Source organism: Moschus berezovskii, chromosome 16 (assembly GCF_049115385.1).
Source record: "Moschus berezovskii isolate FMDL1 chromosome 16, NW_MosBer_1.0, whole genome shotgun sequence".
NCBI classification, from domain to species: domain Eukaryota; kingdom Metazoa; phylum Chordata; class Mammalia; order Artiodactyla; family Moschidae; genus Moschus; species Moschus berezovskii.
The window spans coordinates 66,879,789-66,898,062 of NC_142475.1; the positions used below are offsets into that span (position 1 = coordinate 66,879,789).

Consider the following 18,274-nt stretch of genomic DNA (forward strand, 5'->3'; position numbering starts at 1 on the left):
CTCTAGGATTTCAGTGCAGTGTGCCTCTGTTGCCTCAGAGCTGTCTATGAAATCTGGACTTGCCACAGGATGTCACATCGGCAACACCAGTGAGCTTTAGTAATCACTAGATGGCAAGACAGGACCACCAAAAGAGCTGCGAGAGGCACCCAAGCTCCCAGCAGGGAAGCCACACACAGGGGAATGAAGAACAGCATCCTTCTTCAGCACTGTAGCTGTGAACATAAGTAATCAGGCTGCCAGCTGGAAAGGCAGAGGGGTACCTGACACACACGTGAAATGTTAGACTAGATGCAAAATGCTGAAAAGGTGAGTGGAAGGTACAAGCCCAGAAGAACTAGGACCAGGGCTTGACATTCCCAAGAGGCAGAGAGGTAAAACGGAAAACAGTGTCTGGTCTTATCATGGATGACACACTCTCAACAATCTGTCACATTCAGGAGAGGGAGTCGGTATTGGGAGTTGCTATTTTTGACCATATATGGAATTACATTTTTTTAGAAATGAGTACATGTAAAATGCAGAAATTACACTGATACTTTCTTAGAAACTTCAAAAGGCACTTCACGGTGACTACAAAGCTCATTGATGACTGCACATTAGGGATAAAACAGTGCATGCCGGTTTACTATGTGCCCATTTAGATCACAGGCTCTGAGACGTGAATGGCTTGGCCAAGGCCACACAAGCTAGCACCTGGCAGATCAAACACAGCCTGAAGCCAAACCTCTTGCACCTTTTGGCTATGTTATCATATAAGCTAAAGCAAACCAGGACTCTACAATAATGCTTTACCTTCGTCTTATGTAGGGCTTCCCTGGTGGCTCAGACAGTAAAGAAACCGCCTGCAATGCAGGGGACCCACTTCCAATCCCTGGGTTGGGACGATCCCTTGGAGAAGGGAATGGACGCCCACTCCAGTGTTCTTGCCTGGAGAATCCCATGGACAGAGGAATCTGGTGGGCTACAGTCCATGGGGTCTCAAAGAGCCGATGCGACTGTGACTAACACTTCCACCTTACGTGGCTCACAGAAGTCTGAAAGGGATTCCACTTAATGTCGAGACTGAGCTTCCAAAGGTACCTACTTTGAGGAATCACACTGACGTAGATGGAGAAGTTCTTGGCTAACTGAGATTTTAAAAAGGAAGGTCTAGTATAGTCAAGCCTCACATATTTAAAATAGTATTGGTATTTCAGTTAAGGGTCCAAAAATGGTGGACAGAGGTAAATTTTCCTAGTTGGAGCTCATTCTCTGTTGGGACCTCACTGAACACTGATCTGCCTGCTCTTGACCTGGCAGACTACCTGGCAGATGGATACTTAGGGTAGAAATCAAGAACGAGAAGATGCCAACGAATTTCGCTTATTCTTTATGGGGTCTATGATGCACCTGGGGTTTTCTTTTCACCTTGTTTGAAATAGGACCAGGGAAAAATGTTATCCCTCATGGACAACCTTTTATTTTACCCCATGACTTTCCCATTTCTTTTGCTTCTATATGCTGTTATTTTTTTTAAACTTTCAAATCCAGTAATGATCACCACAGGCCATTTTTGAGAGAGAATTTAAAAACTTTACAGGACTCTTCTGATTTCCTAAAGGAAATCAACCCTCAATATTCACTGGAAGTACTAGTGCTGAAGCTGAAGCTCCAGTGCTCTGGCCACTTGATGCGAAGAGCTGACTCACTAGGAAAATCCCTGATGCTGGGAAAGACTAAAGGCAATAGGAGGAGGGGGTGGCAGAGGATGAGATGGTTGGATGGCATCACTGACTCAATGGACACGAATCTGAACAAACTCCGGGAGACAGAGAAGGACAGAGGAGACTGGAATGCTGGAGTCTATGGGGTCGCAAGGAGAAGGCAATGGCACCCCACTCCAGTACTCTTGCCTGGAAAAGCCCATGGACGGAGGAGCCCGGTGGGCTGCAGTCCATGGGGTTGCTGAGTCAGACATGACTGAGCCACTTCACTTTCACTTTTCACTTGCATGCATTGGAGAAGGAAATGGCAACCCACTCCAGTGTTCTTGCCTGGAGAATCCCAGGGATGGGGGAGCCTGGAGGGCTGCCGTCTATGGTGTCGCACAGAGTCGGACACGACTGAAGCGACTTAGCAGCAGCAGCAGCATGGGGTCGCAAAGAATTGGATGTGACTCAGTGACTGAATAACACCTCCTCTTCTGGGCATAATACAAATAATGCACAAGCAAAAGATGGGTGTGAAAGCAAGAACAGCTAGTAGTTTATGAGTGGCAGAATACAATTTAATGAGCCTAGAACATTCCACAGCCATTCTAGGCTCAACGTGGTGATTTCATTCACAGAAATCTAGGCTATTTGCAGTATCCAGTTTCAGTGGCTGCAAGATACTCGGGTTTAAAGAACACTGCATTTTACCACTAGGGCTCATCTGAATCTAAATCAAAATCTTACCAAACCAGATGTCGTTTGTACACACTCGAAAGCAAAACTCAGACACAGTATCTCAAGAAAAGTCAATGAAAGTACAAAATCAATGGATAAATCATACTTTTATAAAAATAAACAACGATAATACCAACCCAGGTCTCATTTGTACACATCCAAAAGCAAAACTCAGACAAAATGCCTCAAGAAAACTCAATATAAGTGCAAAAATCAACGGATAAATCGTCTTTTTATAAAAATAAATGAGAACAACAACAGAGTACTTCCTTTTGCTTTTTGTCTAAACAGAAGCTAAACTGATATTCAAAAGAGACATACTTCCTTCGCAAATCTTCCATATATTGAGTCAATGCTAATAAGTATGGTTTTTGGACCAGTCTGTCAAGCAATGCTCTCAACCAAAGTCTACTATTATTTATCCTAATTTTCAGTGGAAATGGACACTTAACCAGTTAGCAGCCTTTAGCTGTGCTCACAAGCCCCAAAATTGATACTGATATAGCGCAAGGACATCCAGACACACTCAAGTGCTCAGCTAGGTACCCAACACTTCCCCTTAGCGAAGCCTGAATGGACACAAACTATGATCCAAGTATATTCTCCAGCAAATACCTTCCTGGAAAACACATGTTATACTATTCCTTGTGATTTAGTTCCTGTCCTCTCCCCTCTTCTTTTATATGTTCAAAAAATCATATACTTTTAGGAAAAAAAATCAAGTAGAACATTTTTTTTTCCCCACTATAAATCTCCTCTGCATTATTTTTCCTGTTTTAGGACAAGAAAGATACTTGATTCTTGCCAGGACCAACATGAGAGAGGCATGGGCCATTCCCAGAGATGAAAGGGGGAAACGTCCAACCTGTTGGAGAGGAGAACCCTCTCCTTCTGCCCTCACGTCCATGGCACTCACAGTATTGCTTGTTTTTTCACCTTCCTCTTGGTGGGAGAGAGGGTAGATAGGCAGTTACCAAAGGCTCCGATTCATGTTCAACTTTGCAAGGAGAGAAAAAGGGTTGGGGCCAAGGTCATGGACTGGTCTTCCTACTTCTTATTTCCTCTGTCTCCAAACCATTCATCAACTACTAAGGAATGGACATTTCTTCTCTGGAGGATTGGGGTCTGGGGACTATAATTACCTGGTGATTAGGATTTTAGACATTACACTTTCAGGAAGAAAAGAAAAAACATCATGTAGGTCAGTTTTAATGAGTGTTGCCAAGAGGAATTACCTCAAACTCCAATATTTCATAAGTTCTTCTCCCCAGCTTCTCTCACTCTTTGAGAATAAAAATCCAGGGAAAATGTTAAATGAGGTATTTCCTGACTCCAAAATCACAAAAGTTTCCTTGAGAAGGTCAGCTGTTAAGCCTCCCAGGGCACCGGTCAAGAGCTTGAGAATTTGGCAGGCAGGAAATCTTCCCGTCTGAATCTTTTCAGCCCAGGAGTTTCTTCTCCAATTATGACCCAACAGTGAGGCTATGTCAAATGGTCTAGAGACATTGATTTTTCCCCCTTTTAAGAGGCTCTCTTTCTACCCATAAAACATCCCACTTTTCTCTTCACAAGAAAGTTTCCTTCAGATGTTTATAGGACACATTCATTTGAGAGGTTTAGATAGGTAGCCATTTCCAATTTCAGACTGAGTAATCTCAACTCTCTTCTCCTCAAAGAAATACAGCTTGAGGAAAGTACTCTCTCAAGAACTTGATTAAAAGTCAGGATTTTTTTTTTTCTCAAGTACAAAAATTGAGAACAAAAATAAGCAGGACATATTTGTTAGGTGCCATATTTGTACTTGGGCCTCCCAGGTGGTGTAGTGGTAAAGAAACTGCCTGCCAATGCAGGAGATGAAAGAGATTCAGGCTCGATCCCTGGGCAGGAACATCCGCTGGAGTAGGAAATGGCAACCCACTCTAGTATTCTTGCTTGGAAAATTCCACGGACAGAGGAGCCTGGCGCACTCTATGGGATCTCAAAGAATCGGACATGAAAGAGCACACACACATATTTGTACCTAGCATATTACTTTGAGTTCTGAGGAAAGCAGCTCATGACAGCCATGGGCTTTGCCCAGAGGGAGTTTCAATCTAGTTAAGAATTAGCACGTGGAACATAAGAGCATCAAGGTCAAGGTCTCATTGACTTTTTTTTTTTTTTTTGTAGTCAGAATGGAATATGAATCAGGAGGAAACATCTATGTGGAAATATGGAAAAAAACATTGCACTGGCTACATGAAAGAGTAATTACCCTTATAAATGTATTGCCTCTACTTAAAAAGAATCAACTTATCTTCTAATTTTAATCTCCTAGTAATTTTATACTATATCATAGAGTGGGTATATTCAATTTGTCCATCTATTTTACTATAACGCCTTTGAGTTTGTACTTTGAGAGAGTAAATCGAACATTTTTTCAGTGACACACTTCCTAGCACAGTGCTATGCTGGGAGATGATTGTTCATATGTTTTAATAGTAGTGAAAAACTGCCCTCTATCAAAGGGCTGTTTTGAACCTATGGAGAGTTTTACTTGCAGAGGGTTTTGAGCTTCTTGGAGAGAGGTGTTATCTGAATCAAAACCTGTGAAAAGAAGAATAGCTATAACATTTTCCTACAGTGAGAAACTATTGTGTTGTAAAACAGTTTCTAAAGGGAAGAGTGTTCTAGACATTATTTGCTAAATTCAGAGGAACAAGACAAATCAAAGTGCAAGGAATCACTGAAATCATACAATCTCCAAAAGGGTAGAGAAGATAATGTATTAATAATTTTCAAGGCCCCAATGTTATAAGAATAGTAAGAGTAGTGTCAAGAGACATTTAATAGAGCTAAATCCTACACTTCACTATAGAATTGAATTACTGGAGTAGCTTCCAATTGACATAGATAATTGTGCCATGCAGTATTGTGTTCCCATTCTAAGGGTATAGAAAGAAAAACACTCATAGAAGTTTCAAAGGCTTAATGTCCACAGCTCTGTAGTGAAGAATGGAAAGAGAAGTGAGAAATCATCCTTTAGCAGATCCGGATGTCAAAGGAACAAGACACGAAGAAATGAAATAAATTTTCCACGACTCCACCATTAAATTATGCTGTTAAATAAAACTAAACCTTCACTATAATTTAATCTATAATAATGATTATCATTACAGTTCTGAAAATGAACATTCAACCTTCAAAGAAACATCAAAGTAATTCAGGTTTTTAAGATTTTTTTCATGTTAGCTATGTATTTTTGAGTTATTTTTTTCCATACACATGCTAATATTTTTTCTGAAATTCAAATGATAATAGATGAGTCCCATTTCCCCACCATAGGATGGATGTAACTTTCTATGAATATTAATAGTTTTTCAAATACTTTTTTTAACTAGAGTCATTAATATGACAATACTTTGGTAATGAATTTACAAAAATTCCATACAAATACTACATGTGCTAATACAATGAAATACTGAGGAAATAATATGCATAATGCATTAGGCTTTGTTACAGATGCCTGCCAAAAATAGTGTTTGGCAAACAGTAGCTTGCTTGAAAAATGCCTAACCGATTAAAATGTATTGCTGCGGATAGACCCAGGGCAAACACTCAACGATCTTTGCTATTCATGCCCTGGCAGACACATCAGTTCAGTGACTGCTCAGATTATCTCTGAAAGCTTCTGGACATCACAAAAATTAAGAAAGACGCTTAATGAAATGTTTAATGCTGGGGAGAGTCACTCCTCTGAACAAAGGAATCCCCCATACACTGCAGTTTCATCTCCATGGATGTCACTCCTAGCAAAGGGTCCCAGCTCCATCCAGCAGCCATGGGCAGGGCTGATCTGTGTGCTTCTGTGTTCAGTCTCCCTTGCCACAGATAGTTGCTTTTGAAAGAGGGAAGCTGTGCTAGCATTAAAGCATTCTCTTCTCTCCACCGTATCCTCAGCTTGACATCACCTATTGCCTTATTGGCTTGTGACTGCACTTTCCAACATCCATGGAATTCCTAGTGCTGTAAGTTATAGGGTGGGGAGAGGTGAGTCAGGGGCTATTCCATTTGCTGAAGGCATGTGGGGAAAGAGCTGAGCTCTGGGGTGGAGCTTTCCAAACACAGAAATGGCTCTCTTTTTTAGAAACTATAATTTGACAGCGAAACCACTGACTATTGTTGTCAGTGAACCAAGATTCATTCAATGGCTAAAAGATGACAAGTCTGTCAGTTTTCTGAGATCTTTAGCATTCGTGGGGTGTTTGAATTCATTTAATTTAGCCCCATCACTTTATAGACGGGCAAATGAAGGTGCAGAAAGGGGATCTGATAGACTGACCGAGGGAACACAGCTAATTAGCAGCAAAGATGACAATTCCTTATTCCTTGCCCAGGTCCTTCCATCAATGGGGCTGGCTTTACTGAAGAACAAAAAGGAAAAAAAGATGTGGCATCTCAGGTGCCAGCCCCCCTCCTCCTGCCCATCAGTTCAGTTCAGTTCAGTCGCTCAGTCGTGTCCGACTCTCCGCGACCCCATGAATCACAGCACGCCAGGCCTCCCTGTCCATCACCAACTCCCGGAGTTCACTTAAACCCACGTCCACAGAGTCGGTGATGCCATCCAGCCATCTCATTCTCGGTCGTCCCCTTCTCCTCCCGCCCCCAACCTTTCCCAGCATCAGAGTCTTTTCCAGTGAGTCAACCTGTCGCATGAGGTGGCCAAAGTATTGCAGTTTCAGCTTTAGCATCAGTCCCTCCAATGAACATCCAGGATTGAACTCCTTTAGAATGGACTGGTTGGATCTCTTTGCAGTATAAGGGACTCTCAAGAGTCTTCTCCAACACCACAGTTCAAAAGCATCGATTCTTCAGCGATCAGCTTTCTTCACAGTCCAAGGGTACTGGTTATTCCTTCGAAGGACTGGAGGAGAAAAGCTTCTGGATGGAAGATAAACAGAATGAATGGATGCTACTGATGAATCCCACACAGGATAAGCTCTCAAATATGTGTTTTGATAGACAGCCAGATACACAAAATTCAGGACAAAATGAAACTTCAAGTGCTAAAGTCTATGATTTTATCCATATCTACCTATCTGTCTGTCTGTCTATGTTTACTGGAAGAAGTATAGTTTCCAATTATTTGAAGAGTTTAAATCATCCCTGAGGAAGATCCTGGTCAGAAATACTTAAAACTGCTTAGTTCCGAAAGAATTCCTGAAGAGTGAAATTGAAATTCATCTCAGTTAAAATTTAGAAATGGGAAAGAGCAACAGAGACCACTTTGTCTAGCAGGAATAAAGGAGAATCGCAATCAATCAGATGCTTTTAGAAAAGTAAACAACTTAGTAAAGAAGATCGGCCAATCTATAAACATAAGCAGAAAATAGTTATAAGGATCATTAACAGAAGAGAATCAACAGGAGCGTGAAGTCACAGGCAAGCTCACCATCAAAACGCAGAAACTTAAGCTCCGAGAAGGCAGGGCGTGACTCATTAAGAAGGATAACAGAGGGGGGGGCAGCCAACAAGGAAATGCCTAATGAGTTCAATTTTAGTTTACTTTAAATTGCCTGAAAACTACCTGAGTGGAAAAGGAACTTCAGCTTTAAAGCAGTAGAGGTTGAGCTGCTCTCTAAATAGCAAAATAGGGAAATGTTGCCGGCAGCGGCTATATTGACGGTCCAGCCTCAGTTGGGTTCTGTCTTTTGTCCTGTGCAAGGCAATTTTCAATAAAATATCCAGGAACCTGTGCAGTTATAAAACTTTACGTTCATTCATTCAACACATTTGTTGATGGCTTACTCAGTGCCAACTTCTCTGTGCTCACTGATGAGGTAGGTCGTCAATGAGAAGAAATGGATGCAGTCTCCGTTTTCTTGGAGTTTAGAATGTAGTCAGGGAAGTAGCGAGGAATTAGGACAGTACAATCATGACGTGGCTCAGATCATGAACTCCTGATTGCCAAATTCAGACTGAAATTGGAGAAAGTGGGGAAAACCACTACACCACTCAGGTATGACCCCAATCAAATCCCTTATGACTATACAGTGGAAGTGAGAAATATTTAAGGGACTATATCTGACAGACAGAGTGCCTGATGAACTATGGACGGAGGCTCGTGACGTTGTACTGGAGACAGGAATCAAGACCACCCCCAAGAAAAAGAAATGCAAAAAAGCAAAATGGTTGTCTGAGGAGGCCTTACAAATAGCTGTGAAAAGAAGGGAAGTGAAAAGCAAAGGGGAAAAGGAAAGATATATCCATTTGAATGCAGAGTTCCAAAGAATAGCAAGGAGAGACAAGAAAGCCTTTCTCAGTGATCAGTGCAAAGAAATAGAGGAAAACAATAGAATGGGAAAGACTAGAGATCTCTTCAAGAAAATTAGACATGCCATGGGAACATTTCATTCAAAGATGGGCTCGATAAAGAACAGAAATGGTATAGACCTAACAGAAGCAGAAGATATTAAGAAAAGGTGGCAAGAATACACAGAAGAACTGTACAAAAAAGATCTTCATGACCCAGATATCATGACGGTGTGATCACTCACCTAGAGCCAGACATCTTGGAATGTGAAGTCAAGTGGGCCTTACGAAGCATCACTACAAACAAAGCTACTGGATGTGATGGAATTCCCGTTGAGCTATTTCAAACCCTAAAAGATGATGCTGTAAAAGTGCTGCATTCAATATGCCAGCAAATTTGGAAAACTCAGCAGTGGCCACAGGACTGGAAAAGGTCAGTTTGCATTCCAATCCCAAAGAAAGGCAATGCCAAAGAATGCTCAAACGACTATACAATTGTACTCCTCTCACACACTAGTAAAGTAATGCTCAAAATTCTCCAAGCCAGGCTTCAGCAACATGTGAACCGTGAACTCCCAGATGTTCAAGCAGGTTTTAGAAAAGGCAGAGGAACCGGAGATCAAATTGCCAACATCTGCTGGATCATCAAAAACGCAAGAGAGTTCCAGAAAAACATCTATTGACTATGCCAAAGTCTTTGCATGGGTCACAATAAACTGTGGAAAATTCTGAAAGAGATGGGAATACCAGACCATCTCTTGAGAAACCTGTATGCAGGTCAGGAAGCAATAGTTAGAACTGGACATGGAACAACAGACTGGTTCCAAATAGGAAAAGGAGTACGGCAAGGTTGTATATTGTCACCCTGCTGATTTAACTTGTATGCAAAGTACATCATGAGGAATGCTGCGCTGGAGGAAGCACAAGTTGGAATCAAGATTGCCAGGAGAAATATCAGTAAACTCAGATATGAAGATGACACCACCCATATGGCAGAAAGCAAAGAAGAACTAAAGAGCCTCTTGATGAAAGTGACAGAGGAGAGTGAAAAAGTTGGCTTAAAGCTAAACCTTCAGAAAACTAAGATCATGGCATCTGGTCCCATCACTTCATGGCAAATAGATGGGAAAACACTATCAGACTTTATATTGTGGGCTCCAAATCACTGCAGATGGTGACTGCAGCCGTGAAATTAAAAGACTCTTACTCCTTGGAAGGAAAGTTATGACCAACCTAGACAGCATATTAAAAAGCAGGGACATTACTTTGTCAACAAAGGTCCATCTAGTCAAGGCTATGGTTTTCTCATGGTCATGTATGGATGTGACAGTTGGACTATAAAGAAAGCAGAGCGCCGAGGAACTGATGCTTTTGAACTGTGGTGTTGGAGAAGACCCTTGAGTGTCCCTTGGACTACAAGGAGATCCAATCAGTCCTAAAGGAGATCAGTCCTGCGTGTTCATTGGTGGGACTGATGTTGAAGCGGAAACTCCAATATTTTGTCCACCTGATACAAAGAGCTGACTCATTTGAAAAGACCCTGATGCTGGGAAAGACTGAAGGCAGGAGGAGAAGGGGACGACAGAGGATGAGATGTTTGGATGGCACCACTGACTCAATGGACATGAGTTTGGGTAGACTCTGTGAGTTGGTGATGGACAGGGAGGGCTGGCGTGCTGCAGTCCATGGGGTTGCAAAGAGTCGGACATGACTGAGCGACTGAACTGAACTGAATCTTGATGGATGTATATGTAAGCAATTGAGCAATTTGTTCTCAGAGAGGAACACAGGTCTCTGACAAGGTATGATCAAGACCAGTAGTAGAGCCTGGGAATTTGGGGAAGACTCGTTAGAAGGAAAGATGCTGATGTTGATATGTGAAAGGTGGCTGGGAGCCACAGGGCCGAGCTGGCATGGGAGATTCCTCTAGGGAAAATATGCAAAGGACTTGGATTGGAGTAAAGGACTCCCTTAATTTGGAGTGGGCCAGATGGGGGATGTTTCCTCCATCTTAATGCCACTGTCATAAGATTCAGCTTTCTAAGAAGGAAAGATTGAGGACAATTTGAGAAGCATCTCAAACGCACTTGACCTCGCCGAGTCCTCCATTTGGTCAATCAATATAGTCAGACATTTTCCCAATTGAGGTGAAAGATCAGCAAATTTCAAAGCATAAACCAACTTACACTGAGTTGAAAAACAAGTCACTCAACCTGTCTTTCAGACAAAATGGTGACAAAATTAGTAAAATCCTGCCTGAGTCTGGAAGCCACAGAACAGGCAGGCCTGGGAAGCCTTCCTGTTTTGAGAAAATTGGCCAGACAGCATTAGCAAAAGGGATAGGCCCACAATAAGGTGAGCATTTTTCCCACATAAGACTGCTTCAGTTTCTAATGCTGGGACAGAAAAGAACAATATCTTATTCAAGTGGGAGCTGAGAAGGAACAACTGGCTGTGCCAGGTGATGTCTTTCCTGGAAACGATCCATTTTCAAGACCTCTTATTCAAGTAACCAGTTTTATTTCTATTCTTTGTGCATCTACCCCCTAGGCTTCTTATTTTTTACTCTCTTTCTCTATTAGTCAAGCCTTTGGTTATCCCATTGGCATGGGGAATGTTTAATATAAACACAATTAAACAGCAAATACTCATTAGCAATAGTAAATGACAGTTAGAAAACAGGGCCCCAGATGTATTTATTTTTAAAGCATTGTATTAGAGCAAATATTATTCTCTCTCTAAATTCAAGCCTAGAGAAATAGGCTTTCAAATAGGTGCTGGAGGTTAATGGCTTAAGATGACTGATAGATGTCAGGAGAAGGAGCCCTTGGGGTGAGGGTCTCTTCCCCTGAGTGTAGCTCGAAGAAGGATCAATTGAAAATGAAGAGCTGGAAATAGCATACTAAGGGCACGCTACCCAAAGATGCAAAATTTCTAAAGTTCAGGCACCTCTTGCAGGTATGTGTTTCTAGAATACTAGTTAGAAGGAACACTTCACAGGACACTTGGAACGTGAAGTAAATGGCCTTCTTAAAGTCGTGGATGGGTGATTTGCCACGTACATATTAGTCAGCTCACATGAATCAGAGAATAATGTGTGAGCATCACTTCCTGTAATGCCATCATCTTCTGGTCCAAGTCTGAACCTCTTGTTTCTCCTTTCTAGAGATACTCTAAGAATTAACTAAGCAAATTTCTGTTCTCAGAAACTTGTATTAAAATCTTTCCTCCCCTCCCCCACAAAGGTCTGCCCAGAAGCCATTAAACATCACCTCTATTTTGTTTCCCTGCTGGCTCAGTGGTAAAGAATCTGCCTGCAGTGCAGGAGACCTGGGTTCGATCCCTGGGTCAGGGAGATCCCCTGGAGAAGGGAATGCTACCCACTCTCATATCCTTGCCTGGAGAATTCCATGGACAGAAGAGCCTGGCAGGCTACAGTCCATGGGGCCAGAAAGAGTCAGACACAGCTGAGCGACTAACATGTTTATTTTATTTCGGTTAAGAAGCCCTCAATTTCATTCATTCTCTGGCATGATGACAATTACTATGTACCTTACACTACAATTGAATGGGAAAAACTAGAGATCTCTTCAAGAAAACGAGAGACACCAAGGGAACATTTCATGCAAAGATGGGCACATAAAAGAACAGAAATGGTATGGACCTGTAGAAGAAGAAGATATTAAGAAGAGGTGGTAGGGATACACAGAAGAACTGTACAAAACAGGTCTTCATGACCCAGATAACCATGATGGTGTGATCAGTCACCTACTGCCAGACATCCTGGAATGCAAAGTGAAGTGGGCCTTAGGAAGCATCACTGTGAGCAAAGCTAGTGGAGGTGATGAATACCAGTTGAGCTTTTTTAAATCCTAAACGAAGATGTTGTGAAAGTGCTGAACTCAACATGCCAGCAAATTTGGAAAATTCAGCAATGGCCACAGGACTGGAAAAGGTCAGTTTGCATTCCAGTCTCAAAGAAAGGCAACGTGCAAGAATGTTCAAATTAATGCACGATTGCACTCATCTCACATGCTAGCAAAGTAATGCTCAAAATTCTCCAAGCCAGGCTTCAACAGTACATGAACTGTGAACTTTCAGATGTTCAAGCTGGTTTTAGAAAAGGCAGAGGAACAAGAGATCAAATTGCCAAACATCTGTTGGATCATCAAAAAAAGCAAGAGAGTTCCAGAAAAATATTTACTTCTGCTTTATTGACTATGCCAAAGCCTGTGACTGTGTGGATCGCAAACAAACTTTAGAAAATTCTTAAAGAGATGGGAATACCAGACCACCTGACTTTCCTCCTGAGAAATCTGTATGCAGGTCAAGAAGCAACAATTAGAACTGGACATGAAACAACAGACTAGTTCCAAACCGGGAAAGGGGTACATCAAGGCTTTATTTTGTCACTCTGGTTATTTAACTTATATGCAGAGTATATCATGTGAAATGCCAGGCTGGATGAATCACAAGCTGGAATCATGACTGCCAGGAGAAATATCAACAATCTCAGATATGCAGATGGTACCACCCTTACATCAGAAAGCAAAGAACTAAAGAGCCTCTTGATGAAAAGGAAAGAGGAGAGTGAAAAAGTTGGCTTGAAGCTCAACATTCAGAAAACTAAGGTCATGGCATCCGGTCCCATCACTTCATGGAAAATAGATGGGAAAACAGTGACAGACACCATTTTCTTGGACTCCAAAATCACTGCAGATGGTAATGGCAGCCATGAAATTAAAAGATGCTTGCTCCTTGGAAGAAAAGCTATGATCAACCTAGACAGCATATTAAAAAGCAGAGACATCACTTTGCCAACAAAGGTCCATATTTTCAAAGCTATGGTTTTTCCAGTAGTCATGTATGGATGTGAGAGTTGGAGTATAAAGAACACTAGGCACCAAAGAATTGATGCTTTTGAACTGTGGTGTTGGAGAAGACTCTTGAGGGTCCCTTGGACTGCAAGGAGATCAAACCAGTCAATCCTAAAGGAAATCAGTTCTGAGTACTCATTGGAAGGACTGATGCTGAATCTGAAACTCCAATCCTTAGGACACCTGATGTGAAGAAATGGGTCATTGGAAAAGACCCTGATGCTGGGAAAGATTGAAAGCAGGAGGAGAAGGTGACGACAGAGGATGAGATGGCTGGATGGCATCACCAACTCGATGGACATGAGTTTGAGCAATCTCCAGGAGCTGGTGTTGGACTGGCGTGCTGCAGTCCATGGGGTCATCAATCGTGTCCAACTCTTTGCAACCCCATGGACTATAGCCTGCCAGGCTCCTCTGTCCATGGGATTTCCCAGGCAAGAATCCTGGAGTGGGTTGCCATTCCCTTCTCCAGGGGATCTTCCTGACCCAGGGATCAAACCAAGGTCTCCTGCATTGCAGGCAGATTTTTTACTGTCTGAGCCATTAAACTTCAAATCAACCCTATTGTTATTCTTATTTACAATGAGGAAGTTGAGATTTGGTAAAGTCAAGTCAGTTGCCTGAGACTGCATAGGCGCAGTTTGGAATCTACGAGGAAATACTGAGTTTTTGCCTCATAACACTTCATACCTATCTTAGAATTATTCTAATTCTAAGGAATTCGATCCCCAGAAGCCATAGCCTTTCCCTATCTTGGTGTAGTCACCTCTTGAAGAAGTGACCTCTGGACCGCCACTCACTCACTCTATGTCTCTCTTTGATTATAACTGGGTAGGTTTCTGTGAACATGTTTGAATAAGTATGGTTTTATTTCTATACATGTCTTAATTACATATTAAACATGTCGCTCTGAGTCATTAATTTTCAAAATTATTTTATCTGTGGTCTCTTCCTTTGTGAAGTTTCATCATTTGTGAGTCTCCCCCACCAAGTAAATGGTTACTGGGCTCTAACTGGCCTAGACCTTTTCAGGGCCCCATTTCCTTAGGAATTTAGTGACAGCTTTTTCAACTAACAATGACAGCAGCAAAATCTACAAGATCAAGAGCAATGTCTGAAGCCTACTTGGCAAAGCCAACAGATTCAACAGTAGCTGAGTACCTGTTTTTTTCTTTCCACTCTTAATGAAGAACTTACAACAAATAGAAAGAGCATTTCTACCATTGCTAAGGACAAAGATAAAAGAAATCACTGCGTGGAACACACTGATGGGCCAATTTGTAGACTATGTGTCAACCTCCTTTGAAACCTCTGAAAAGTCCAGTGAATACAAATTTCTTCCAGTTCTTGAAAAGACAGAATTATTTGACTCCTGGCAGGCAAGCCTGTTCGCAGATTTATTCTTTCTCATAGTACTATCGCTGTGACTGCACTGATTTAAATATATTTGTTCAGTGACACAGCTAAAAACAAATGGCTTCAGAGAGTGAAAGGAAACCTTACCCAATGTTTGGGAGGTCAGCTATCGCCCATGCGTTGGCACTGGTGCCCAAGAGACACCCACACCCTACTCCCACCGATGCCCACTTTGGGTCAATGTCAACAACAGCCAAAGCTGCAGGGACACAGCGTGATGTGGTGACACAGAACCTGGAGCAAAGGGGCCACAGCACAGACCGCCTCTACCGAAGAAAGACCAGTTTCCACGACTAACAGGGTTGTCGCGCTCCTTGTTTTGCTTCTTGTAAAACCGCCAGGACTCTCTCTTCTTCTGTCGGCCTCTGTTCTCCCAGGATTCTGAAGCTTCCTTTTGGTACATCAGGGCAAGTGGGGAGAGAGTGGGGATCATTCGGAAAAAAGACACAGTCACCAACTGCAATTGACCCAGAAGCCCACGTTATTAAAAAAAGGTCTGAGGTTCTCAATGACTATATGAGGGGGTGACTACAGATAAAGGCAAGTTCATAATAGGCACATCTTGCTAGACAGATGCCTAGCTTACTGAGAAATAAATAAATGATACATATTTTATATATATATAGAGAGAGAGTGCAAGCGAGTAGGTACAGGTGAGCAATATGGCCAGTAAGGCAATGACATGCTTAAAAGAACACTATGCTTACAAGGTAACAAGGGGACATTGGACAGCGGTCCCCTGGCCCATGACCGGTTTGCATAATCTTTTCCTAATAATGATCATAACTACATTTGGAATCTCATACTAAAAGAAAGTGTCCAAGTATTTTAAATGTTTTATAAGCACAAGGGAAAGATCTCTGAAGATCCTGCTCTTTGGGAAAAAGAGAACTCTCCAAGGTCACCCTAATTGCAATGCTCTAACTTTAGGAAGGAGACAGAGCAAAAGGCAAGATGCGGACGTTCCCTACAGTTGATACATTCTCCAATGTGAAGACAGAGGCCAATAATTGGAAAGGTTCAAGGCAAGTCCTTTTTTAATTGAGAAGTTCCACAAGCACACCGAATACCTTATGAGACAAAGACATCAGACTGTCCAGCACACCAAAGTTTTCTGCAGGAAAAAGAGAGGGTCAGAGGGAACAATGAACGGACGGGACCCCAGGGAGGCTGCTGAAATACGCAGTGAAGCAGGGAGTGAGTGACCCGGAGAAGCTGAGTACTGTTGGTGAGTGAATTGTGTGGGGGAGTGACCTTGAATGCATGGCAGGTGCTCGATCAAACGTCAGCTCTGAGGCCAGAGAAAAATAATTGTGTATGAAGATCACTTTCTCTTCACTCCAAGGAAAGAGTTGCTTTTCCTTCCTGTTCCTCAAGAATTAGTGGAATTTTTTTTTTCCTTTACGGAAATAAGGAGATTGTTCTCTGCAGGGCTAAACTGAGAAGCTCAAGCAAATAGTGCTGCTGACCTTATACAATAAAATAAGTGTGAAACCTTCCCCACTCTACACGTGACATATAAACCCACTGTGCTCCTGTTATAGTTAGAAACCTGAGACTCAAGAAGAATCAGTAAATCCTTTTGATTGTCAGTGATTTGAAGGCTTTATTTTAATGGGCGCCAAAATCACTGCAGATGGTGAGTGCAGCTATTAAAATTACAAGACTCCTTGGTAGAAAAGCTATGACAAACCTAGACAGTATACTAAAAAGCAGAGACATTCCTTTACCAACAAAGGTCCATATACTCAAAGGTATGGTTTTTCCAGTAGTCATGTATGGATGTCAGAGTTGGACCATATAGAAAGCTGAACACTGAAGAATTGATGCTTTTGAACTGTGATGTTGGAGAAGACTCTTGAGAGTCCCTTGGACTGCAAGGAGAACCGACCAGTCCATCCTAAAGGAAATCAGTCCTGAATATTCATTGGAAGGACTATTGCTGAAACCGGAGCTCCAATATTTTGGCCACCTGATGCGAAGAACTGACTCATTGGAAAAGACCCTGATGCTGGAAAAGATTGAACGTGGGAGGAGAAGGGGATGACAGAGGATAAGATGGTTGGATGGCACCACCGACTCAATGGACATGAGTTTGGGTAGACTCCAGGAGTTGGTGATGGACAGGGAGGCCTGGCATGCTGCAGTCCATGGGGTCGCAAAGAGTTGGACACTACTGAGTGATTGAACTGAACTGGCTTGAAGGCAGCGCTGACATCGTGTGTATCCAGGTCCCTGGCACTGCACAGGCATCTTATTTATTTATTCCTGATGTTAACACAGCCCCCGCATCATTTCAGGCACTCTTCTGTGTGGTCAGAACACAGCAGTGACCAAAACAGACCACATCCTTACACCTTCGTGGACTTTAATTCTGGAGGAAGGGGATGGGCAATAGTTAAAACCACAAAGCCTTTTGCCCCTCCTCCCAAAAAGCTGGTCGTCCATGCTACCAAAATCCTGATATCAAGGATGGTACAAGGAACGAAATTTATAGGCCTTCTCTTGCATGAATGTACGCTGCTAAGTCACTTCAGTCGTGTCCGACTCTGTGTGACCCCATAGACGGAAGCCCACCAGGCTCCCCCGTCCCTGGGATTCTCCAGGCAAGAACACTGGAGTGGGTTGCCATTTCCTTCTCCAATGTGTGAAAGTGAAAAGTGAAAGTGAAGTCGCTCAGTCATGTCCGACCCTTAGCGACCCCACGGACTGCAGCCTACCAGGCTCCTCCATCCATGGGATTTTCTAGGCAAGAGTACTGGAGTGGCTTGCCATTGCCTTCTCCGGCATGAATGTATACCAAAGCCCTAAAAAGGAACAAGTCAATTGAGGGCTACGAGTTCCATTACAATTTTATACAGATGACCCTAGCTGCAAGGAAAGAAGCTTGGCAGTGGCACGGGTAGGGTGAAAAGAGAAGCAGAGAGCGACTGACGTGACTATTGCAGTACTGCAGGAGAAAGGTGATTGGAAAGGTCTGTGAAGGGCATTGTGTGGTAAAGAATACTTGGGGCTCTACTGCTCTCCTTAAGCTAATGAAGTCAGAGAAGATCTCACTTAAGAGGTAAGATTTACAATGGTAAACTAAACTAGGGAAAGCACATGAAAAGCTGTCCCCACAAGATGAAGACCGTGAACTGTAAGACAACTTGGCTTGTCTAAGGAGAAGAAAAGAGGCCAGGGTAAGAGGGACGAACTAAAAAACAAATGGTTAGTATTTGTTCAGAGCTGCAAGGTGGGTGTCACGTTCTCTAAGGCCTT

The 18,274-nt window shown here is 42.5% G+C and overlaps 1 protein-coding gene and 1 long non-coding RNA gene across 8 annotated transcripts in view; one reads left to right on the forward strand and one right to left on the reverse strand.

The window, feature by feature from the left end:
• Window positions 1-18,274, forward strand: part of LOC148775265 (A-kinase anchor protein 4-like) — a 284,785-nt gene that overhangs the window by 73,311 nt on the left and 193,200 nt on the right. The gene's annotated exons all lie outside the window — the stretch shown is intronic.
• The window catches only part of LOC129557846 (uncharacterized), a 33,789-nt gene that overhangs the window by 1,358 nt on the left and 14,157 nt on the right, over window positions 1-18,274 (reverse strand). For 3 of the 6 annotated variants that reach the window (XR_008686326.2, XR_016039371.1, XR_016039370.1), the window contains one exon: window positions 1-18,274. This exon is cut by the window's right edge. This is a non-coding gene — a long non-coding RNA (uncharacterized LOC129557846). The other 3 variants (XR_016039373.1, XR_016039372.1, XR_008686325.2) reach the window with 3 other exon arrangements.